A 25,516-nucleotide genomic window follows, 5' to 3' on the forward strand; every position below is an offset into this window, starting at 1 on the left:
TTGGATGCTTTACATTAGTTTTGGATGATACCACCAATTTGGGTATCGCTCCGATATGAAATAGTTACAGGATCATACATTGGTCATAATTTAAGTCCTCATGTGTCCATGCTCAGTTTATAAACATAATATAAATGCTGAGTGGCGTTTCAGTGTTATAGCTTCACCTTTATCGTTAGTTTTTAAGCATCCATCCTCCCTTTTCTGTCTACACACCGTGTCTGCTTGTAAGTACTTCGTGCCTGTGTTGCCGAACATGCTCCTCTGCTTGTAAAACCAGTGACGACGGCACACCGTCATGCCAGTATAAAAAAAAAAAAGGGTACCGGTATTTTTTGGAGGCAACATAGTACCGTTTTTATTCATTGGTACCGCGGTACTCTATTAGTACCGATATACCATACAATCCTAGTGGAAAGTTTTCAAAGTCATTATTCAAGGTTTCTCCTTCCCCTTCTCTTTGAGAAACATACATAATCTGTTAGCATCAGAGGAGCACACATGCATAAATAATTGACTAATTCACTTTAAGGGGGCCAGCGTAGATTAATTAAGCCTGAATACTAATTATGTTTTCTGTCTACCCCAACTGATGCGGTTGTTGTGTTAATAAGGAACTGTTGGGTGGGTCACAATTACAGTGCACACGTGAAAAGGATCACACTTTGAGGGTAAAATTGCCTATGTGCTACAGTAGATGCCTTGGATTAGCTTTCATTATTTGTTTACGCCATGGAATGTCTCTGATACTGTGAACTATATTATAAGTGTTATGTTTTATTTGTTTCTGCACCACAATATATCCGAAAAGAAGGTTTCTCATTGTCATCTGATTGGGTTTAGTTTTTTCTTGCCCTTGACGTGGGATCTGAGCCGTTGTGGCTTGTGCAGCCCTTTGAGACACTGGGGATTTAGGGCTATATAAGTAAACTTTGATTGATTGATTGAAGTACAGGAAGAAGCAAAGCTAAGTTTTTCCTGCCCCTTTTCTTCATGTCGTAGCAAATTGTTGATAATAATAATAATAATAATAACTGGGATTTATATAGCGCTTTTCTAAGTACCCAAAGTCGCTTTACATGTAGAACCCATCATTCATTCACACCTGGCGGTGGTAAGCTATTTTCATAGCCATAGCTGCCCTGGGGTAGACTGACGGAAGCGTGGCTGCAATTTGCACCAACGGCCGACCACCACCTATCATTCATCATTCAATTCACCGGTGTGAGTGGCACCGGGGGCAAAAGATGAAGTGTCCCACCCAAGGACACAACGGCAGCGATTTTGGATGGTAAGAGGCGGGGAGCAAACCTGCAACCCTCAGGTTTCTGGCACGGTTGCTCTACCCACTATGCCATGCCGCCCCAATTGATAGTTTGTGTTTTGAATTTGACCATTTTCCAATAGAAAGAGAGAAGAATGGACAATGTGTAAGGGCCACTTTTTTGTAACACTCAAAATTAACTTAAAATAATTAGTCTTTTTTACCATTTTAAATCTGATAATAGTACCTATTTCAGTTTTTATGCAAAAATGATGTAGGTTTTAGGCCCTGTCTACATTAAGCCGGATAACTCTTTAGCCTAAACCCCATGTCAGCCACACTAACCCATCGTTTAAGGTTACCCTCCTTGGATATTTTTTTACATGGGTAAGTGCGCCGTCATTTTCTTGAATCTCCAGCTCTTTATCTTTGTATGGACTCATCGATCTAAACGGAGTTCAGAGAGGAAGTGACGTCAGAAACAATGCGCCACAGCCAGCTTCATAACAACCGGTTTCCACTCGGCGGTAACCACTAGAAGATGGAGGTGAATCATCCAGACATGCCTGTCTTTCTCCTTCTTCTAAATGTACAGGCACTTGTAGAAATCACACATGAATACCTTAAAACGCGCGATTGCAGCTATTTGGGATACAACACATCTCAGACTGCAACATAGCAATGTTGAGCGACGGTTTAGGATAAGGCCTGGAAGAACGGCAGCCTGGTGGAATATGTTTGTCAACGAGTGTATTGTGCCAGAGGAATGGCAAGAGAACTTTCGAATGTCCAGGTCAGCTGTGATTCTACTCACCGAACAACTTTGTCCATTTGTCGAAGGGGAGACAACGAGATAACGGGCTCCCTTGGATGTGATATAAAAGGTAGCGGGTGCTTTGTATTCATCATCGGCGGTCACTCGAACGAGTATGACGATCCTCCTGGTAGGGGTGTATTCTTTTATGGAGGATGCCTGTGCGTGACTTTGTTTTACGTGGGGAGACTAGTGCACAGACAGTCACCACACGATCCTTGACAGAATCGGGTCAGGGTCCAGTGGCATGCAGTCCAAGACGACTGGGGACCCTTTTCTGCTGCAGCCTTCTTCCGCTATCGCAGCCGTTGTGGTAGTTCTTAAATCTACCGTCTTCTGCCTGCTCCGCCGTTGAGGTCTTCACCGTATCCCCAGTGTCCTGGGCATGACGCATGGGCTTTGTATTACCTGACTGACGAGGGAGTACAACGGAAGACAGTGAATGCTTTTGGACTGGCAAAGCAGACGACATCAGTTATTGTCCACGATGTATGTCGAGCGATTACTCAACGTCTAGTTTTGTACTCCATAACTACTGTGAAGCCATGAAGAAGCCGCTAAACAACCGCCATTTTCAGCCTCCAAGCACAGGCAGGATTGCAAGAATGGACAATGAAGGTGAAGGCAAAAGAGTGAAGAGTGTCCTGACCAGATATCTACATCCCTAGATTAATTTTTGTAAAATGTTCTTTATCACATTGTTTACTTTCACATGTCCATTACAGATTTGGTTAATGTATGATGGCTCAGGTGTGATTCACTACAATATGGCTACTCTAACAGCTGCTGTTGGTGAGACAAGCAAGGTTTACTGTTCAAAGAAATGTGGCAATAGGCTTCATTGAATTACTTCACATACCAGACTGCCAGGTGAAGATATACTTCCAGGTCAGAGGTGACTATGACGTGATATATGCGCATCTGCCATTTTCCGCGCATTGTGTGTGTGTGTGGACAGGGATAAGGTTAGCCAGCTTAGTGTAGAGGCAGTCTTAGAGTGTATGAAGTAGGGTTGCGAATCTTTGGGTGTCCCACGATTCGATTCAATATCGATTCTTGGGGTCACGATTCAATTATAAATCAATTTTTTCGATTTAACGAAATTCTCGATTCAAAAACAATATTTTTCCGATTCAAAACAATTGTCTATTCATTTAATACATAGGATTTCAGCAGGATCTACCCCAGTCTGCTGACATGCAAGCAGAGTAGTAGATTTTTGTAAAAAGCTTTTATAATTGTAAAGGACAATGTTTTATCAACTGATTGCAATAATGTAAATTTGTTTTAACTATTAAATTAACCAAAAATATGACTTATTTCATCTTTGTGAAAATATTGGACACAGTGTGTTGTCAAGCTTATGAGATGGGATGCAAGTGTAAGCCACTGTGACACTATTGTTCTTTTTTTAATTTATTTTTTATAAATGTCTAATGATAATGTCAATGAGGGGTTTTTAATCACTGCTATGTTGAAATTGTTACTAATATTGATATTGTTGTTGATAATATTCATTTTTGTTTCACTAGTTTTGGATTGTTCTGTGTCGTGTTTCTGTCTCCTATCAATTGCTCTGTTTATTGTGTTGCTGGGTCGGGTTTGGTTTTGGAATTGGATTGCATTGTTAGGGTATTGATTTGTATAATTTTGTTGGATTGATTAAATAAATAAATAAATAAATAATAAAAAAATAAAAAAATAAATGCATCGATTTTTGATAAATGAGAATCGATACTGAATCGTACAACGTGAGAATTGCGATTTGAATTTGAATCGACCTTTTTCCACAATAGTATGAAGTGTTTATAGAGAATATAATGGGGACAGGCTGATTGGCAACACTAAATTGGCCCTAGTGTGTGAATGTGAGTGTGAATGTTGTCTGTCTATATGTGTTGGCCCTGCAATAAGGTGGCGACTTGTCCAGGGTGTACCCCGCCTACCGCCCGAATGCAGCTGAGATAGGCTCCAGCGACCCCCCGCGACCCCAAAAGGGACAAACGGTAGAAAATGGATGGATGGATGGATAAATGTGTGTGAAAACTGTTTATAGTGTGGGTAGGGTTTATAAATATTTAAAATCGGTACCTCTCACATTTGAATCATTACGGCACCAATTTCCACTACCTGGGAATGGACACCAGTACTCAACAATACCGATTGTATGTACTTTGTGTGTTCAAATGTGGTAATAAATGCTAACCCAGCAGGCACAAGACATTGATATAACGTTAATTATAACAATGTTGCAAAACAGTTGCATTTGTAAATTGAAACGTTGATGAGTAAAGTTTGATCAACATTGTTGGAAAATGGGAAAGGACCATATTTCAATGGTCAAATTAACATCACAACCTGACATTGAATAAACATTGTTCCAACGTTGTATTTATGTTGTAGAATATTGGTTGGAAAATGACCAAATTTCAATGGTCAAATCAACATCAGAACCCAACATGGATTATACTTCGTCAAAATGCATGTTCTTCCAACGTTAAGTTTGAGTCACCCGACATCAGGACCTAATTCAAGAAGTTCTCAATATTGTTTCAATGTCTTGTGCATGCTGGGAATTGTCTAAAAAAATGTTGGTTTTACGTTAATGGGACTTATACGGTGGCCTGGAAGTGCAAAACACTTCAACATTTCATGAAGCCAATTACAATTGCAGAAAACAAAACAAAGGCTGAAACTACCTACAATTTCATGAACCGGAAAGGGAATGTCCCAAATCACAGATTGACAACTAAATCAACAAATTATTTTGTCCACATCCGCTGAGTCTATATTTCCTCATTCCGTGCATTCTCGATTGCAAATGAAACCACGCCCCACCCTCTCCAACACTTTCATAATATATCTTCTGAAAAAGTCCACTGTTTAAATATATGCAGTATCTTCAGTCATGGCTATTTTTTTCAGAGAGGGTAAAAAAAATACAAAAATAAATCATAAACATTATATACAAACGTAGTAAATCTGCGCACTGATCGATACAGAACCACATAAACAAAAAGCTGGTTTTATCAGCATTTGTTTTTGCACGTTGCACATGTTATTGTTATTATGCACATTCCTCGATTAGATGAACGTAATTCTTTATTCTGCCTTGTTGTGTGTTTCCTCACAACCTCAGCTCCTTCCCCTCTGGTTAAGAGCTTGACTTAAAGGGGAACTGCACTGTTTTTGGAATTTTTCCTATCATTCACAATCATTATAAGAGACAAGAACACACTTTTTTTTTTTTTACGATTTTAAAGATGATAAAAAACCCTTGAAAGATGCACTCCAGCAATGTTTTATATACACATTGCAAGTCTATATATAATGTTCACGTTCATAACAATATGTATTATGTACAATATTTACCGTATTTTGGTAATTGTAATCTTTTCTGTTTCTATAGCAGGGCACGTCTGACTAGCATGTTTTTTAATCATGGCAGACTTGGTAACCGACAACAAAGACAACTATTTTTGGACAAATGAGGATTTACAACCTTATCTTTTTGAAGCTGAAAATACGGAGGATGAACAGCTGTATATAGAAGCGAGCACGAAGGAAGAGTGAGACGTTGGTGCAGACGGAAGCCGGGAGAGTGAGGTCAAAGTGATTTTGACGCTGTAAATGTGGAACTTGGAGCAAAGCTGTTTCAATATAAATGGATTGCTTACCCAAAATCAGGAGGAAATGTCCCCGGCCAGCTGGACCAGACAAACAACTGTCCTTCGAGTGAGTCACTTTAATATCGATCATGATACATGCAGCACGTCATGCGTGTTATTACAACTACAGTACATACACTGTCTGGCTAGCTGTTTGCAAACAAAACATGAAATGTGGGCTCATACTTTACAGACACTGTAATATGATTGGTTATGTTTTTCAGTCAGTACAGAATGGTGTCGTATCGCATTGTTGTGCATGACAAACTTAAAGGTGTTTTGTGTTGACGTAGAAGCCAGCTTATCTTTTGCCGTAGTTAGCGTTTACCGCTAATACCGTAGCATGGTGATGTGTTACTATGCTAGAAAAATTGTTTCTCAGTGTTGGCTCCTACAATAACAATGTCACTACAGTTTGGTTATTATACAGGTTACGTAACGTAAATGAAGTATTGTTGATGGTTTTTGAACGCATTTATAAAGTGATTTAGAGGTAGCATTGATTTCTGCCATGAGCAGCATTTATATGTTAGAAAGCGGAAAAAAAGTCTTCTTGTCTCTCACTATGACTGTGAACGATAGGCAAAATTCCAAAATAATGCAGTTCCATTTTAATGTCCAAATAAGTACGCCCTCCAAACGTGGCTAGACTGAATCCCGCAAACCGAGGCATCCAAAACTGCATGCAAGCTCACACCAAATTCATGAACCTCATGATTTGACGCTTTAGCGTTGTTTAACATTAATATCCAACATTGTAACAACATTTAAAAGTCAGAAAAAAGTAATCATCATAGGTCTGCTTTAACTTTTAAGACCGAGCTGTGCTGTCCAATTGTTATCTTATTTTCTTACACCTTGGTGTCTCTTGTTTTAATTCCAATTCCAATTGGATTGAACGGCTCGAAACGAGATGGAAGAAATTGATGGGGAAAAAAACAAGTGTGAAATCAATAAATTAGATTTTAAACAAGGGCAAAGTAACTAAAATAAATAGATTAATGATGATACATGAGGAAAAAATGGACAGGTACATTGTACGTTAATTCAGGACATAAAATAAACGATAGCATATTAAAATTAGGGTTACTCACAAACATTATCACATTAATCGTGGATTAATCCCGCAATTTATTTTGCAACATAACTGTGGATGGATATAGGAAATCATGATCAGGTCAATGAATACGTCAGTGCAAGGATGAGTAAGGAGACTCCGAATGGTGTATTTTCTGGAAAATTTTACTTGAAATTAAACGCAGATCGGACTTTAGATAAAACCGTTACCAAGTTTTTAACAAATAAATGATGTGTATTTGAGTAAAACATTTAAAAAAAATTTTCCAAGATGTCATTCTGACAATAAAATGTAATTTGTGTGAAAATATTGTGGTCTTTTTTTTAAGTAATTTAAATTATGCAAGTGAGTAATAACCTGTTATTCATTTTATTCATTTCATTCATTTATTCATTTATTTTAGGCAATGACATTAAAAAAAAAGTACAAGGTAGACAACACGTAATAATATAAATTAATATAATGCAAAAGGTAATGTGCAGTATATAAGTTTGATGGTCCAGTGGGAAGAAGATCATTTATAATCATGATTAATCCAAACCCAAAAGTGTGATTAATCTGATTAAAAAAATATAATTGAACAGCATTGATTAAAATTAAATTTTCCAGTGTTTAAGGCTATCATATCAATGGAACCATGTATTTTAAGTTACATTTTATTCTAATAGGGACACAATTTAAATAAAGAAAAAAATAAGATACATGAATAAGTATAAAAGTGAAATGAACAGTAACATTGTATAATATGTAAATGAATGCACGATATACACATTCTATAAAATTGAGGATTCATGCATGATATTATGCTACTAGAAGTACGCTGCATGCAGAATAGAGGGACATTTGACAAATTATATTTTTAGGTGAAGTCCATATCTTTGTAAGCCTTGTCATTTCTAAAAACATCCGTGCCCTTGACTCATGCATGAGGTGGCTGTCTGCAAATGGCTTTAGCTCTCCGAAGATGATTTTTTTTGCTGCAAGTAGCGCACCCTGGGACGGAGCAAGACAGCTCAACGGCGGGGCCTAGCTTGTTTACAGCGGCGTCGGGAAGAAAACAGGCAGACGTAAATGAGGGTTGACGGTTTCATGAAGCACAATTGCTTGACGGCAGATTCAATGTGACTGGGCTGAACTGGGCGATGATCCGTACAGTATGCAAAATTCACTTTCTAGCTGGTCTGTGCCCACCAGCCCCCAGCAGCCAGCGGTCTTCCCCAAACCCTTCCAGCTATGCCTTTGAATGCAACAAGAACTGAACGAGCCATTGTTGTGCTCAATTCCTTTTGACAACAATCGCATTTGCAGGGAAAGAAAGGGGTGAAAAAGTTAGCTTTTATTATCACGTGGTCACATTTTGCGAGATCCAAATTGGGAAAACAGAGAAGAGAACGCTGAATAATCTACTCAAAATGCATGCTGCGCCACCCAAATATCCTGGCAAAGACTTCGAGTGCAGCACCGCATATTTACCGTTTTGATGCCATATCTGAGCATGCGCGCCACGTCGTGATGCCACACATATCCATATATTTTTTTTTTTTTCCAGCTCCCTGAGGATTAAAATTGTTGTTTATCATTTTGGAAATGCAACATCTGCACGTTCCATCCGGTTATGGCACATTAAACAACAGGCCCTGTACTTGCAAGGAGCATGCTGTCAATGTCAGTGGGATAAAGGAAAGCAGGATGAGAAGCAGACATTTGTTTTTCCTTCGCTCTCTCGACGCAGAGGCTCACGTGGCGTCGCTTGGATTAGATTTTTACTGACAACGACCCAAAGCATTCAGCCCGGGGTACGAGGACTGTACTCCTTGTGTGGACTTTCCCATGTGTGTCTTTCCCTCCCATTTAACTGGCACTGAACTTGAGGCAAAAATACATTTGTAGTTATCAGATGACTTTTTGACATTTGCAGGACAAAGAGCTCATTTACTTGTCACTGGGAGAAACATGGAGGCAGTAAACACATAAGCAACATGTGAGCAATGTAATAATCCTTCGTAAGGCAAAGCACTTTGAAAGAGGTTGATATGGATTGGCTCACTATTAGGCAGTAGAATCACATGATATCCCCAACCAATCAGTAAAGACAGCCAGAGAATGGAAATTAATAAATGAAAATATGTTATCTACTCTACACAATAAATAGTAAAACAAAATATGAGAATACTTTTGATTGTACAGGTGAAACAAAAAAACAATAGAATATTGTGCAAAACTTAAAAAATGAATATGTCAAGCCTTTATTTGTTATTTTTTGATGATCATGGCTTACCCCAAATGTTCTGATATGTTCAATATACGTTTTTTTTTAGATGTTTCCATAATCTCCTAAATGATATCAAAAGAAGACTTGAAATATCCTGAGTTGCATGTTATGAACCTCTATACTATATTAGTTTCACCTTGTAAATCTAATTGCTGGAATAAATAAACCATTGCACAATATTCAAATTCATTGAGTTCCACCTGTATTATGTAAATTAAAATAGCCACTAGTATTTTGCATGGTGGATAAAATTAACATTTGACTTGATTTTCCTTGGACAATGATGATACCTTTAATATAATACTTAAACAAATATATATTAAAAAACAATGCCTTAAAGTAAAACAATATTAAAAGGTTTAGAATGTTTTAGGAGTTGCTGATAAAAAAAATAAAAAATCTAACAAATATAGAACTTTTCTTAGTGCTTTTTTATTTTTAATATCCCATTATTATATCAACAACTACCATGAATTGCATCTCTATTAATAATATTTAAAAAAAAATATTTTTAATGCATGGAATGATCAAATTCAAATCAGTAAAGACAGCTTCAAGTTATAACTGCATATTATGATTGGAAATGAAAAGCATGTATCTTCAAATATACATATACATATATATATATATATATATATATATATATATATATATATATATATATATATATATATATATGTATATATATATATATATATATATATATATATATTAACAATAATAGCTTATTGGACTTGATTTTCATTAATATAATATTTTTAATTATATAAATAAAAAACAGTCAGTTTGGCAAAAACTGTTTTAAATTTTAAATTTTTTTGCCTCTACAAAATTTAACAATGTTTTGTTTTTGTTGAACATATTGGTGTTGTGTCAACGACTAACACAAATTGCATCATTGCTGGTGAATAACTAATTGTAATGTATGCAATTATACAATCAAGTCATACATAATATTTTCCCTTTCTACTTTTTGTATTCGTGGTTGTAAACAAAATGCTTTGATTTAGTTAGAAATAAAACCTAATTGGATTTTTGTTTTTTGCAACAGCGGTGCTTTTAGCCCTAAGGGTTAAAAAAAAATAAGGATTTGACTCGATAAAAGCAGGTTGCCCTCCTCCATTGTTCAAATTTGATGATTAATTATGGGGAAAATATGTACCTGGAGAATAGTAACACAGAGAGGAGGAGCTGAAGAAAACATTTGCATTGGAGACATTTAGGATTAGAAAAACTATTCTCAAATGTTTCTCCATGCTTCCAATAAAGTTAGAAATTTTCTTACCATGCAACAAATTTAAATGAGTGCTTTTTTTCACCTTAAGTGGTTTTGCATGAGCATTCAGTGATGAGCTAAAATGATTACTTTTCTCATAATAGATGCTTCTCACCCATGCAAACACCATTAGTCCTACAGTACAGTATGGGATGAACGTAATAGGAAACACATGACGACCGTCGCCACATTCGCCAGAAAACTGATTGGTACCCAGTCGAAAGGAAAATGGTTTTTAAATAAGTTACAATTAGATAAGCATTAATCTCAGTGGTATAAATGAATGTCTGGCTGTAGGGCTTGTTGAATGTAAAAACAGATTCACAAAAACTCCTCTTACCAGATTGGTTTGGAAGAGGTCCCCCCGCCCCTCCTCCATTTTAATTGCTCTGTCATTTAGAGTTGAAATAAGCCCCTTACCCATCCACTTTGCCCCTTGATTATCTCCTTTGAAATGAAATATTGTAAACAAATACGGTCCTGGGTTCATCACAGAAATCTGCATAAAATGATGCTTGGAGGGGCGAAAGAGCCCTTTTTATATGTGGCACATCCTTGTGTAAACATATCCATAACCGAAACAACAACAACTTATGGGATTTATTTTAGCGCTCGTATTGTTCCGGGCGCCACAGAAATGAGAGAAATGTGGGACTGCTGAGTTTGTTTCACATGCTGCTGATTTCAAAGGGAACTTGCTTGAAACATTCCGCCTTGTTTCCATGTCATGCAAAAGTACAGTAGACCACCAACGGTTCTGGAAGAGCTGTGGATCCCACTTGGATGGATTACGCTGCACAGGATTTATGGAGGTGTGATACCCGTATTGAAATATTTTTGTACTTTGATCAAATATCGACAAAGTATTCTTGAACAAGATACTGAAACTCCATCTGCTCCTGATATGCGTCATCAGTAAATGTGGTAATAGTGTCAAAATGCTTTAAGTACCTTGAAGGTAAAAACACACTATATAAGTAAACATATTTTTAATATATAATAAAGCTATTTTCCGATCTAAACATTAAGTACTCACCTTTTCACATTTGAACCGATACTGTATCAATTTTTGGTACCTGGGAATCGATACCAGTACTTAACATCAATTTTCGGTAGTTTTGTATGTGTCCATGTGATATTAAAGTTAATTGTCTTGTGCTGTCCAGTTGTTATATCTTGTTTTTCAACACTTCTGACTCTCATTTGCAAGTATTACAAACCCCGTTTCCATATGAGTTGGGAAATTGTGTTAGATGTAAATATAAACGGAATAAAATGATTTGCAAATCATTTTCAACCCATATTCAGTTGAATATTCTACAAAGACAACATATTTGATGTTCAAACTGATAAACGTTATTTTTTTTTTTGCAAATAATCATTAACTTTAGAAATTGATGCCAGCAACACGTGACAAAGAAGTTGGGAAAGGTGGCAATACATACTGATACAGTTGAGGAATGCTCATCAAACACTTATTTGGAACATCCCACAGGTGTGCAGGCTAATTGGGAACAGGTGAGTGCCATGATTGGGTATAAAAGTAGATTCCATTAAATGCTCAGTCATTCACAAACAAGGATGGGGCAAGGGTCACCACTTTGTCAACAAATGTGTGAGCAAATTGTTGAACAGTTTAAGAAAAACCTTTCTCAACCAGCTATTGCAAGGAATTTAGGGATTTCACTATCTACGGTCCGTAATATCATCAAAGGGTTCAGAGAATCTGGAGAAATCACTGCACGTAAGCAGCTATGCCCGTGACCTTCGATCCCTCAGGCTGTACTGCATCAACAAGCGACATCAGTGTGTCAAGGATATCACCACATGGACTCAGGAACATTTCAGAAACCCACTGTCAGTAACTACAGTTGGTCGCTACATCTGTAAGTGCAAGTTAAAACTCTCCTATGCAAGGCGAAAACTGTTTATCAACAACACCCACAAACGTCGTCGGTTTCGCTGGGCCTGAGCTCATCGAAGATGGACTGATACAAAGTGGAAACGTGTTCTGTGGTCTGACGAGTCCACATTTCAAATTGTTTTTGGAAACTGTGGACGTCGTGTCCTCCGGACCAAAGAGGAAAAGAACCATCCGGATTGTTATAGGCGCAAAGTTGAAAAGCCAGCATCTGTGATGGTATGGGGGTGTATTAGTGCCCAAGACATGGGTAACTTACACATCTGTGAAGGCTCCATTAATGCTGAAAGGTACATACAGGTTTTGGAGCAACATATGTTGCCATCCAAGCAACGTTACCATGGACGCCCCTGCTTATTTCAGCAAGACAATGCCAAGCCACGTGTTACATCAACGTGGCTTCATAGTAAACGAGTGTGGGTACTAGACTGGCCAGCCTGTAGTCCAGACCTGTCTCCCATTGAAAATGTGTGGCACATTATGAAACCTAAAATACCACAACGGAGACCCCCGGACTGTTGAACAACTTAAGCTGTACATCAAGCAAGAATGGGAAAGAATTCCACCTGAGAAGCTTAAAAAATGTGTCTCCTCAGTTCCCAAACGTTTACTGACTGTTGTTAAAAGGAAAGGCCATGTAACACAGTGGTGAACATGCCCTTTCCCAACTACTTTGGCACGTGTTGCAGCCATGAAATTCTAAGTTAATTATTATTTGCAAAAAAAAAAAAAAAAAGTTTATGAGTTTGAACATCAAATATCTTGTCTTTGTAGTGTATTCAATTGAATATGGGTTGAAACGGATTTGCAAATCATTGTATTCCGTTTATATTTACATCTAACACAATTTCCCAACTCATATGGAAACGGGGTTTGTATATTGCAATTCCAAGACGGTAGATGGCAGAAGTGTATAGACTATGGTGTGTTACCTTAACCAGGAAGTAGCATTTGCCATTAAGTTTGTTGAGCCCAACAAAGTGTTTGTACTGTAAGCATTGTACACATTACATACCAATTGTTTGATTGTGACGTTTGTCTTAGTTGTAGTTTTCATTACCAAATTTGGAGGTGTTGAAATCGCCATGTAAAACCGCTAATGTTTATCAGTACAGTTGTTGTGGGGGTGGCGTGGCTCAGATGGTTGAGTGGCCTTCCAGCAACTCGGGGGTTTCTGGTTCCATTCCAGCTTCCGCCATCTTTGTCACAGCCGTTGTGTCCCTGGGCGAAACACTTCACCCAGTGCTGTTCACACTGGTTTGTTAATTCGGATGAAAAGAGCACAGCTCCCTTCCCCCATTCTCAGCACATTCTACAGAGGCACTATAGAGAGCCTGCTGACCAACAGCATCTCTGTCTGGACTGGAGCCTGCAGTGCCTCAGACTGGAAGTCTCTCCAGAGAGTGGTGAGGACGGCGGAAAAGATCATCAGGACTCCTCTTCCTCCTATCCAGGAGATCGCAAAAAGCCGCTGCCTGACCAGGGCTCAGAAAATCTGCAAAGACTCCTCCCACTCCCACCAAGGACTGTTTTCACTGCTGGATTCTAGAAAGAGGTTCCGCAGCCTCCGAAGCAGAACCTCCAAGTTCTGTAACAGCTTCTTCCCTCAGGCCTTAAGACTCTTGAACGCATCATAATTAAATTATCCCCTCAACTCCCCCCAAAATGGATTAACTCGCTGGAATAAAAAAAGACAATATAACATACATCCATAAACGTGGACGCATGTGAAAAAGTGCAATATATTTATCTGTACAGTAATCTATTTATATATATATATATATATATATATATATATATATATATATATATATATATATATGAATTTTATATATATTTTTAAATATTATTTATATATATTTATTTATTTATATATGCACCTTATTGCTTTTTTATCCTGCACTACCATGAGCTTATGTAACAAAATTTCGTTCTTATCTGTGCTGTAAAGTTCAAATTTGAATGACAATAAAAAAGAAGTCTAAGTCTAAGTCTTAATTTGAATGAATGTTTGGCGGTTGTTGGAGGGGCTTTAGGCACAAACTGGCAGCCAAACTTTCATCGGTCTACCCGAGGGCAGGTGTGGCTACAAATGTAGCTTACCACATCAATGTGTGAATGTGGAGTGAATGATTGAATGATGGGTTCTCAGTTCTCTGTGAAGTGCTTTAAGTGTCTAGAAAAGTGCTATATGAATCTAATATATTATTATTCATTATTAGTGCCATGTATATGACATATTCAATGTGAATTAGCACCAAGCTAGCATATTTCTAAAAGTGGAGCTTTACTTTTGAGCGCTTTCTATCAGGCATGCTTGCTTTGTTGGCATGGACAATTACAACATAACCTAGAGGCAGCCTTCTATGATTATTTCCCAGTGCTGAATCTAAAACCAGACGTGATGCCAGGTGCAACAAAGGTTTTGGATTATGTTACTGTTTGATTTTATGTTAAATTGTACCTCGTAATAGTGACACAAGTCAGTCTGTACCTAAAAAGTACCAACTTTGGTACCCATTCCTAAATACTTCTGCACAATCTTATAATATTTAGAACCATGACGCCGTTTTTAAACCCTGACAACACAACTAGCTTCGATTTAATTATTTATTGATTAAAATACGCGGACAACGTTTTTGCAAATCTGGTCCAATAGATCACACATTAGAGCAGTGCACCAATTGGTGATGTAGATTATGCTACTGGTGATGTGGTCTGTGTGTGTGTGTGTGTGTGTGCGTGCGTTTGTGTGCGTGTGTGTGCGTGCCTGTGTAGCTAGACACCAGAGTGCCAAGAGAGATGACTCAAAGAAAAACAGTTTGTTGGAAAAAGAGCAAAAGGCCCAAAGAAGAAGAGAGAGAGGCTTTGCAATAATTTAAAGGTGCACACTAAAAAATACTGCGTTATTTTGATAACCCAATTTATGAGTTGCTAGTGTTGGGTTAAATTTTGGAGTTATTTTTATGAATAGCAATCCGTTTTTTGGGTTATAAGGGTATTATTTTAACTCCATTCCTAGGTTTTGAAAATTATGAACCATTTTTGGGTTGTTTTTCAACGAGTAAGGCATTTTTGGGTAAAAGGCTTTTTTTGTATTAAAAAGTTACGTTTTTCTTAAAGGGAATTTTATTTTGGATTAATCTCATTAACATTATTTACAATCACCCAATATTGAGTTAGCATAACTCAACTTTTGGGTTAAATAATTCAACCCATTAGTTTGGTGGGGAATAACCCAATATTAAGTTATCATAACTCAACTTTTTGGTTAAATAATTCAACGCAAAAGTTGGGTTGAAATAATTTACCCAAAATGTTGAGTTATAATAACTCAAATAAGGGGTTTGTCCTTTTCTGAACCAGCAGTTGGGTTAAAATTGGGTTATTTTTTAACTCAACATTTTTTAGTGTGTGAAAAAGACAGGGGCAGCACGGTGGGAGAGGGGTTAGTGCATCTGCCTCACAATACGAAGGTCCTGAGCAGTGTTGGGTTAGTTACTGAAAACCAGTAACTAGTTACAGTTACTAGTTACTTTATTTCAAAAGTAACTCAGTTACTAACTCAGTTACTTACACCAAAAAGTATTGCGTTACTGTGAAAAGTAACTATTTAGTTACTTCTTTTTTTCTTCTTTTTTTTTTAAAGCTCCCATTAATGCCCTTTTTGCCTTCATTTCAGTACTGTTATTGCACTGGAGAATAATACAATCTGTTGATCAACTTGACATACATTTTTATTTTCCTTTTAACATAATTAATGAAAAACAGTGCAACATAAAAAGGCATTCCTCCTTTCTTTAAACTTGGACCAATGACCATGAATAAAAAACAAGTTAAAGTGCAACATAAGAAGGCACATCAACTTCCTTGAAACATAAAGCCTGACATCTGGAGTGATGCTGCTGTCTTCCACACTTGGAGCCATGGATTGTAGAATACTTGTTTTCAGTGGCAGGATCATTGACACAAATGGTGAAGTTTCAGTGCTCAGTAGAGATGGAACACTTTTGAGGGGTTTAAGCACCTGGAGGACCTCACCTGCCACTCTCACATCATCATCAGACAGGGTGACATTTGTCTTCAGGGTGTTGTGGGTCAATGCAGAGTATATAGCTGCCTGCTGCTCCAACATATCATAAGTGGAGTTCCACCTCGTTGGGACATCATGTATGAGCAGGCAGCTTTAGCATTTCTTGCTTTGTCTTAAGCACATGAGCAGCTGTTGTGCTTGGGTGGAAGTAAGAAACCTTCCTGATCCTCCCAAAGAGGCGCTCCATCCTATTGACTGAGATTCCCTTCTGTGATGCCAAATTCACTACATGTGCAAAGCACCTATCTGTGGTCCCAGTCCTGCCTCATTCTCTGTAATTATTTGATTTTTGGCATTATCACGTGTGACTGGGATATCTTTATCTTCCAGTCCTCCACTGCTTGTGTCAGTACCTGCGCAAGGTGACTCTCGTAGAGGGGGCGTGTCTTCTCATCTCCCAGTCTGCTGTGATGAAGTGAGCGCTTATAGTTCCGCTGGACGTCCACCCGTCTGTCATGAGCGCAACAGATGATGCTCGGGATAGTTCATCCACAACTTTTTTCTTCTCCTGCTCATAAAGATCTGGCACAATCTTATTGCTGAAGTGGGTGCGCGACGGGATGTCGTAACGTGGTTCAAGCACATTCAGCATGTGTTTAAAACCCTCGTTTTGCACAACCGAGTCTGCACTTATAAACACACCGATTCAATGGCGGGGGCGTTCAAGCTCCTCCGTTACTCCGCTCGCCATGACCACACTGTGTGTGGACTGAACGTGCCAACAACTTTTTTTCCCACACCCACACACACATAGACCGCGCCTCTTTTCTTCTCTCCGGCTTGTGACAGAGGAAGATTCAGAAGAACGCTTCTGTTTCTAGCCGATACTACATCAAAAGTAACGTAAAATAACGCAGTAACGCATCATGTAGTAACGGTAACTAAATTACTGAATAAAAAAAAATAACGCGTTAGATTACTAGTTACCGCCGAAACTAACGGCGTTACAGTAACGCGTTACTTTGTAACGCGTTAGTCCCAACACTGGTCCTGAGTAGTCCTGGGTTCAATCCCGGGCTCGGGATCTTTCTGTGTGGAGTTTGCATGTTCTCCCCGTGACTGCGTGGGTTCCCTCCGGGTACTCCGGCTTCCTCCCACCTCCAAAGACATGCACCTGGGGATAGGTTGATTGGCAACACTAAATTGGCCCTAGTGTGTGGATGTGAGTGTGAATGTTGTCTATCTGTGTTGGCCCTGTGATGAGGTGGCGACTTGTCCAGGGTGTAGACCGCCTTCCACCCGATTGTAGCTGAGATTGGCTCCAGCGCCCCCCGCGACCCCGAAGGAAATAAGCGGTAGAAAATGGATGGATGGATGGATGAAAAAGACAGACGTTGTGGTGAAATGCTAGAACTGTCAAAGGGAGCTGGCATTTCACAATAATACTACATCAGTGATGAAACACGTTACCAGAAAGCAATCCTCATATTTACCAAGCAAACAACCAGAAAAAAGGTACAAGTCAGGTTTACTTAACGTTTTCATGCACAGTTAAGCTAGCTGGCATCCGTTACAATTACCTACAATGCAGTTGTAACGATCACTTATTGAGAATGCCATCCCACAACAGTGTGTGACCAGCATGAGAAGGCGGTGCCAGGTTGTTGTGGCCTTATATCAGTGCTTCCAGGATTTTCTGGGCTTGTTTTTATGATTGTTGCAGCCTAAAATGCATGATTTTGCAGCCACATTTTCAAAAAGTTGCAGTAATATTTTGGCCGGGATTTGTTTTCGATTTTTGTTCCCAATAACATTGCGTCAGATTGTGATTTGACAAATCATGGAATGGTATTTGGAAAAATGCCAATAAGCCCTTTAGAAGCATTCAAGATAAGCTGAGTCAATTTAAGATCTTGAATAGATTGTATTTTACATCTTCTCAGCTGTTTAAAATCGGTGCAGTAGATAGCAAATTGTCGGGCAGCTGAGGGAACTCTTGTTCATTTATTGTGGGAATGTCAGAGAATAAAAGAGCTATGGTTGAAAACAATAAAAGAAACAATCGCATTCCTAAAAATAAACATCCCAATGACACTGCAAACTTGTATTCTTGGTGATCTGCATCAATTAAGTGATGTGTCACCAAAGAGCAAAAATGCATTTCTTTCAATATGTATCATAACAAAAAGGGTAATACTAAAAAAATGGATAGATGTTGATAGTCCAACTCATACTGACTGGTATACACAAGCTATGGGAATTATATCAGTAGAACAAACTGCATTTAGTGTAGATAATAATGAGTCATATATTGGAATATGGGATCCATTATTTAAATTTGTTTGAACTAACCTCAAATTAGGACGTATTTTATCTTTGTGGAAAATATTGGACACAATGTGCTGTCAAGCTTAAGAGATGCGATGCAAGTGTAAGCCACTGTGACACCATTGTTACATTTTTAAATGTTTTTATTTTTTTATAAATGGCTGTGATGATAATGTCAATGAGGGATTTCTTATCACTGCTATGTTAGAATTCTTATTAATATTCATACTGTTGTTGATGTTATTCATTTTTGTTTGACTCCTTTTGGATTGTTTTGTGTCATGTTTGTGTGTCCTCTCAATTGCTCTGTTGATTGCTATTCTGAATGTTGCTGGGAATTGGAATTGGAATTGTATTATTATGGAATTGTTGTGTTTTGTTTTGTTGGATTGACTAATAAAAAATACAAAAAATAAATTAAAAAAGATTGTGATTTGATAACTTTGTTTTAAAACAAACAAAACAAACCTGCAAGGAAATAACAATTTTATCTATCCTTCGATGTGATGTGCTGTGCTTTGTTGTTTGTCGGTCTGTTCGTTAACAACAAAGCACAAAAAATAAACTTTCAGGAAATGTCAAAAAAAAGGATAAGGAACAGGTGATTCGATTTTGTGGGCGATCCATATCATTGTGTGGAATCAGGATTTTTTTTAAGGAGTCTTTAGACTGCTATGAGATAGGACCTGGGGAGGTACGTGCTCTATTTTCTAGTAACACCTGCCTCTGTGGTGCTTTAATTTTGAAGGTCTGATATTACCGAGTGCAGGCCGAAAGGGGTTGTTAAAGTAATGGATGCTAGCAAGCATAGTTGTGAGATACAACGTTAGGCAATTGACGTGCGTGTTTGTGTGGTGTAGAAAGACAAATCTGATTGGCCAAAATTTCCAAGGAAGTTACAGGGATTTGACAAAGTTGCAAGTTACTGTAATTTCCTGGCTATAGAACGCACCTAATTGGAAGCTGCACCCACCTAATTTTTGGACACATTCTATTTTGTTAATATTTTGTCTGCAGGTGTGCACATTGAAACATGAAATATATACACAGGCGCTTGTGTTCATTCATAAATTTACCAATGCCTGTAAAACGACATACAGTAGCTTTCGGAGAAGTTGATAAGCAGTCTTTGTCCTTTTCTTATTTTCCCGCCGTTTGGGGTGTGTTTGATTGTTGAGTTCTGTACCGTGCGGCAGCTGTTTCCTTTTTGGATTGCCTTTGTCTTTGGGATGCATCTTGTGCATTTCGTTGTGTGTTCTCCAGGATGAGGGTGAGTCCATAACACGCTAAGTCGCCGACTGACTGTCCGATTGATTCAATGTGCACAATTTCATTGGTCCACTGTGACCCGCTGGGCACTGATGTGACTAGGGTTGTACGGTATACCGGTATTAGTATAGTACCGCGATACTAATGAATCCCACACCGTCGTTGTCATGTTGTGTCATTGTTGGTTTACGAGCAGGCAAGCATGTTCGACAGTGCACAATCACGGAGTACTTACAAGCAGACACAGTGTGTAGAGAGAAAATAGAGAACGGACGCATTTTTGCTTAAAAACTAAAGATAAAGGTGAAGTTATAACACTGAAACGCCCTCAAGAAAGGGTGATTTAAGACATGGCTAGCAAGCTAGCGGCTAAAGTCCATCGGCAGTCGGCAGTCTTTTAGCTACTTCTAAATCACTAATCCTCGCCTCCATGGCGACAAATAAAGTAAGTTTCTTACAAGTATCATCCCTGCAGGACGAGGAATAGCTAAACATGCTTCACTACACACCGTAGCTCACCGGCGTCACGATGTAAACAAACGCCATTGGTGACATCATCTGTAATGATACCAAGTACAGGAGTGTATTTAGTCAATACTACTATGATTACATTGATATTTTTTGGCATCACAACATCTTCTTTTGTTTTAAAAAAAAAGTATGTACATAAACTCAGGAAATATGTCCCTGGACACATGAGGACTTTGAATATGACCAATGTATGATCCTGTGACGACTTGGTATCGGATTGATTCCCAAATTTGTGGTTTTATCCAAAACTAATGTAAAGTTTCCAAACAACAGAATAATAAGTGATTATTAAATTTTTGACAGAAATGTAGATAGAACATGTTAAAAGAGAAAGTAAGCAGATAATAACAGTAAATGAACAATAGATTAATAATTCATTTCCTACCACTTGTCCTTAATAATTTTGACAAAATAATAGAAGGGAAAATGACACAATGTGTTACTGCATACGTCAGCAGACTAAATTAGGAGCCTTTGTTTGCTTACTAACTAATAAAAGACAAGTTGTCTTGTATGTTCACTATTTTATTTAAGGACAAACTTGCATTAAAAACATATGTTTAATGTACCCTAAGATTTTTTGTTCGAATAAAGCCAATAATGCCATTTTTTTGTGGTCCCTTTTATTTAGAAAAGTATCAAAGTATCGAAATACATTTTGGTACCGGTACCAAAATATTGGTATCGGGAAAACACTAGATGTGACAAAGCTATATTTATATAGCTTTATTGGCGGCATGTGAAGCTTGTGATCCTGGACAAATCTATAAATTAGCTGCTGCATTGGATAGAGCACAGGGAATGAAGTAGCAGCTTATAGTTGGAAAGTGACTTGGCGCAACATCATGTTACTTCTGCAAGGCTTTGTTACAATATAACAGGTTTGGCTCTAAAATTGTACCATAAATTGTGTACTTTTTTTTGGACAAAACAACAGCTCAGAAAGCACTCTAATGCATTTCCAGGAGTGTTGCTTCCTGTTCATTCAAAAAAAAAAAAAGAAAGAGAAAACAAGGAGGACGTATTTTAATGTGACCTTCATTACACATTCATGTCAACTTTTTCTTATCTATTTATGATGAAATCCTTTTCCACTCCTGTTGTTCAATTAGCGCTTGACCCCTTTAGCGGCGATGTAAATTAAATGACATTTCGGTGTCGTCCCATATTTAAAATACTGCGTTAGTTGCGGATCATAAATGATGATCTTCATTCTGCAGCTAATTTATTCATTTAACAATTTCCCTCCAGAAGTTACAGCAGAAGGCTCTGCAGCAACCTAAGCAGAAGAAATCCAAGTCGGCTGAATTTCTGATGGGTGAGTCCTGCTTGATGAGTTATTGCTCATAATTTGTGTAAGGATTAATTAACTAATTACAGACAAATGGCTTTGGGCTAAATTTTGCTCTTGCTTGTCAGGGCGCAATTTGTAATTATTTTAATCATTTCTTCTTCTCCCTTCACCCCCCCCCCCCCCCCCCCACCCCTCCTCTTCTTCCTGCAAGATTTAATTTTAACCTAATTGTGTGTTAGTGTCATTCAATGAGAATGCGTGAAAACGACCGTCCGAATCTGAAATATTTGTGCTTTATTTCCATGTTTGACCGAACGCTTGCATCTCACTCGGTGTTTTATTTATATTTCCGCTTATTTTGTCAGCGAGGGAGCATGCGGTGGGCTTAGAAAAACCCAGCTTTCCACAGAGGAGGAAGCACCACCGAGAATTCCCGCTCGTTCGGCTTGCCGAGAGAAATTTGAGGTGACAGGCCAGATAGCGCCCTTGCAGCTCACCGAAAAAAATAAAAAAATGAAAAAAATGGAGCTGCAAGCCCCTGCCAAAGAAAGAGGTGAAGCTTCATTTTTCATTAGCCTCAAATTTGTTGGCAGTAGATGTGTTCCTGATCTAACCTTTACTCCCGCTTTCTTTGCTTCCATTCCGGGGGCCCCTCGGTCCCTGCATTCCAAAGCGAGCATGTCCTAACAAGCCCATCCTATGACGTGGTCGTCCACTGGAGAACGCTGCACTAGTGGGTGTTCTATCGCTATCTAGAAGCACCCTCGACACAATCAGCCTTGACTCCCACTCTCAGCTGCATGCCTGGTGGTGGGCTGGAGTCATAGGAGAGAGCATTTACATACACCGCTGTGATACCGAGCCCAGTCTGTGGAACGCCCCCGAAACACGGCTTAGGGCCAATCAGGCGTACAAATATGCCCCTTTATAATTCACTATGTCAGGGAGAACTCTTGAGGAATGGGATGGTAAATTAGGATGCGTTCAAGGTTACCAGTATGCCAGTTTTCTCAGGGATGAGTCACATATGTCAGCTTCTTGATTTGATTTGTGCGGTTTTTTGCTTTTGCAGCACATCATCATTATCAATTTATTGCCACAGCGTTTTATGCATTTGTTTTTAATCGTGTCAAAAGGTCCAAAAGTCAGAGACGGAACATTCTTAATATAGCGAATATAAATCTAGTGTATTCATATATAAAGCCTCTTATTAGTAATAGAGTGGTACCTCAACTTAACCCTTGTGTAATGTTCATATTGTTGTTACTCAGCCAGCGTTTGTGGGTCTGATGGACCCGTTGCATTTTGTGGCTTTTAATGCCTCACAATCAAATACTTTAATGTTAAAATATTGAACAGATGTTTACCTTATCCCAATAAACATCTGTTCAGTATTGTAACATTAAAGTAACGTTCCACGGAAAATTTCTCTGCCAGTTTCTGCATCCCACAGGGATTCTACTTTTGTGTTTCTGCACCTGCGGTTCCCACACAAGGTTGCAACATTTTTTGTCAACACTGTCTGCTCTCATTTTCTCGCACATTTGACCCTCTGGTGTTCTGTGTACCTACACTCTGTCCTCCTCCTGTCTAGGCCTGCTGTGTGTGTGTGTGTGTGTGTGTGTGTGTGTGTGTGTGTGTGTGTGTGTGTGTGTGTGTGTGTGTGTGTGGTACACAGAACATCAATTTCCACACTCCAGTGGACCCAGACATCTTATATGTAATAGAAATGTGTAGGGGGGGTGTATGGTGTGTGGTCATTAAATATGTATTCTGATATATGTTCCTCACAGAAAATGAGCCAAAGTCAGTGAGTCTCAGTTTGAAAAATGTATTAATTGTATAATTTTTCTTTTAAGGAAAAAAGAAAACGGGTCCCACAGACCCGAACACTACACAAGGGTTAAGCCTTGTGGAGTGTTTTGGAATAAGCTAATTGTTATGCTTGAAGTTGCATGCTACAATTTGAGTTAGTAGGGCTGTGCATCTTTGGGCTCCACACGATTCGATTCGATACTTAGGTGTAACGATTCGATTCAGAGTCGATTCTCGATTCAAAGTCAATACTTTTTTTTATTAACAGAGAACATACAAACCCTTTATTTATTAAATCACAATTATTGAAATTCAACAAGTTGGGGCATTTGCAAACAGCTAAAAGGATGTATAAAGCAAACTATAACCTGCTAACCAAGAATGTACAACAATTCTTCTCAACAAAAGAGGAGAAATATAACCATAGAGGAAAATCTAATTTAAAACATTTGTATGCGTGTACAACACTTAAAACCTTATGTATATCTGTATGTGGAATTAATTTATGAAATGGATTAACCAAAGAAATCAAACAAAGCACTAATATGAATCAGTTTGCATCGTATGCATGTTCGAAATAAACTGGAACAGAACTGAACTGAACTGTACATTGTGTGCCAGTTCTATAATTAACTAGATTCTGCCATAAAAAAAGACAAACAGCTCCGATAAATGTTTATTTTACTACAAAGAAAACTGTTTTTATTTGACAAAATGCTATATACCTATATGATCTGCTCAGTGGCCCTGTGGTTAGAGTGTCCGCCCTGAGATCGGCAGGTTTTGAGTTCAAACCCCGGCCGAGACATACCAAAGACTATACAAATAGGACCCATTACCTCCCTGCTTGGCACTCAGCATCAAGGGTTGGAATTGGGGGTTAAATCACCAAAAATTATTCCCGGGCGCAGCCACCGCTGTTGCTCACTGCTCCCCTCACTTCCCAGGGGGTGAACAAGGGGATGGGTCGAATGCAGAGGACAAATTTCACCATACCTAGTGTGTGTGTGACAATCATTGGTACTTTAACTTTAACTTTAAATATGTCCCTGGACACATGAGGACTTTGAATATGACCAATGTATGATCCTGTAACTACTTGGTATCGGAATGATACCCAAATTTGTGGTATCATCCAAAACTAATGTAAAGTATCCAAACAACAGAAGAATAAGTGATTATTACATTTTAACAGAAGTGTAGATAGAACATGTTAAAAGAGAAATTAAGCAGATATTAACAGTAAATTAACAAGTAGATTAATAATTCATTTTCTACCACTTGTCCTTAATAATTTTGCCTCACAATACGAAGGTCCTGAGTAGTCTTGGGTTCAATCCCGGGCTCGGGATCTTTCTGTGTGGAGTTTGCATGTTCTCCCCGTGACTGCGTGGGTTCCCTCCGGGTACTCCGGCTTCCTCCCACCTCCAAAGACATGCACCTGGGGATAAGTTGATTGGCAACACTAAATTGGCCCTAGTGTGTGGATGTGAGTGTGAATGTTGTCTGTCTATCTGTGTTGGCCCTGCGATGAGGTGGCGACTTGTCCAGGGTGTACCCCGCCTTCCGCCCGATTGTAGCTGAGATAGGCTCCAGCGCCCCCCGCGACCCCAAATGGAATAAGCGGTAGAAAATGGATGGATGGATGGATGTTTGCTAACTTACTACTAAAAGACAAGTTGTCTTGTCTGTTCACTATTTTATTTAAGGACAAACTTGCAATAAGAAACATATGTTGAATGTACCCTAAGATATTTTGTTAAAATACAGCCAATATTGCAATTTTTTTGTGGTGCCCTTTATTTAGAAAAGTACCAATAAGTACCAAAATATTGGTATTGGGACAACACTAGTAGGGGGTGCTTCTTTCTCCTGTTTCGACCGCTCGAAAGAGGGTTGAGATTGTGAGAATGCTGTGTGCTCCGAAAACTGCGCACAGGCTGAAATAAAAAA

General features: G+C 38.5%; 1 long non-coding RNA gene across 1 annotated transcript in view; it reads left to right on the forward strand.

The window, feature by feature from the left end:
• The window catches only part of LOC133609237 (uncharacterized), a 43,203-nt gene that overhangs the window by 11,136 nt on the left and 6,551 nt on the right, over positions 1 to 25,516 (forward strand). Inside the window, exon 2 of the long non-coding RNA XR_009815683.1 lies at positions 21,706 to 21,772. This is a non-coding gene — a long non-coding RNA (uncharacterized lncRNA). The remainder of the gene's footprint in view (positions 1 to 21,705; positions 21,773 to 25,516) is intronic.

The sequence above is a fragment of the Nerophis lumbriciformis genome, linkage group LG07 (genome assembly GCF_033978685.3).
Source record: "Nerophis lumbriciformis linkage group LG07, RoL_Nlum_v2.1, whole genome shotgun sequence".
NCBI lineage: Eukaryota > Metazoa > Chordata > Actinopteri > Syngnathiformes > Syngnathidae > Nerophis > Nerophis lumbriciformis.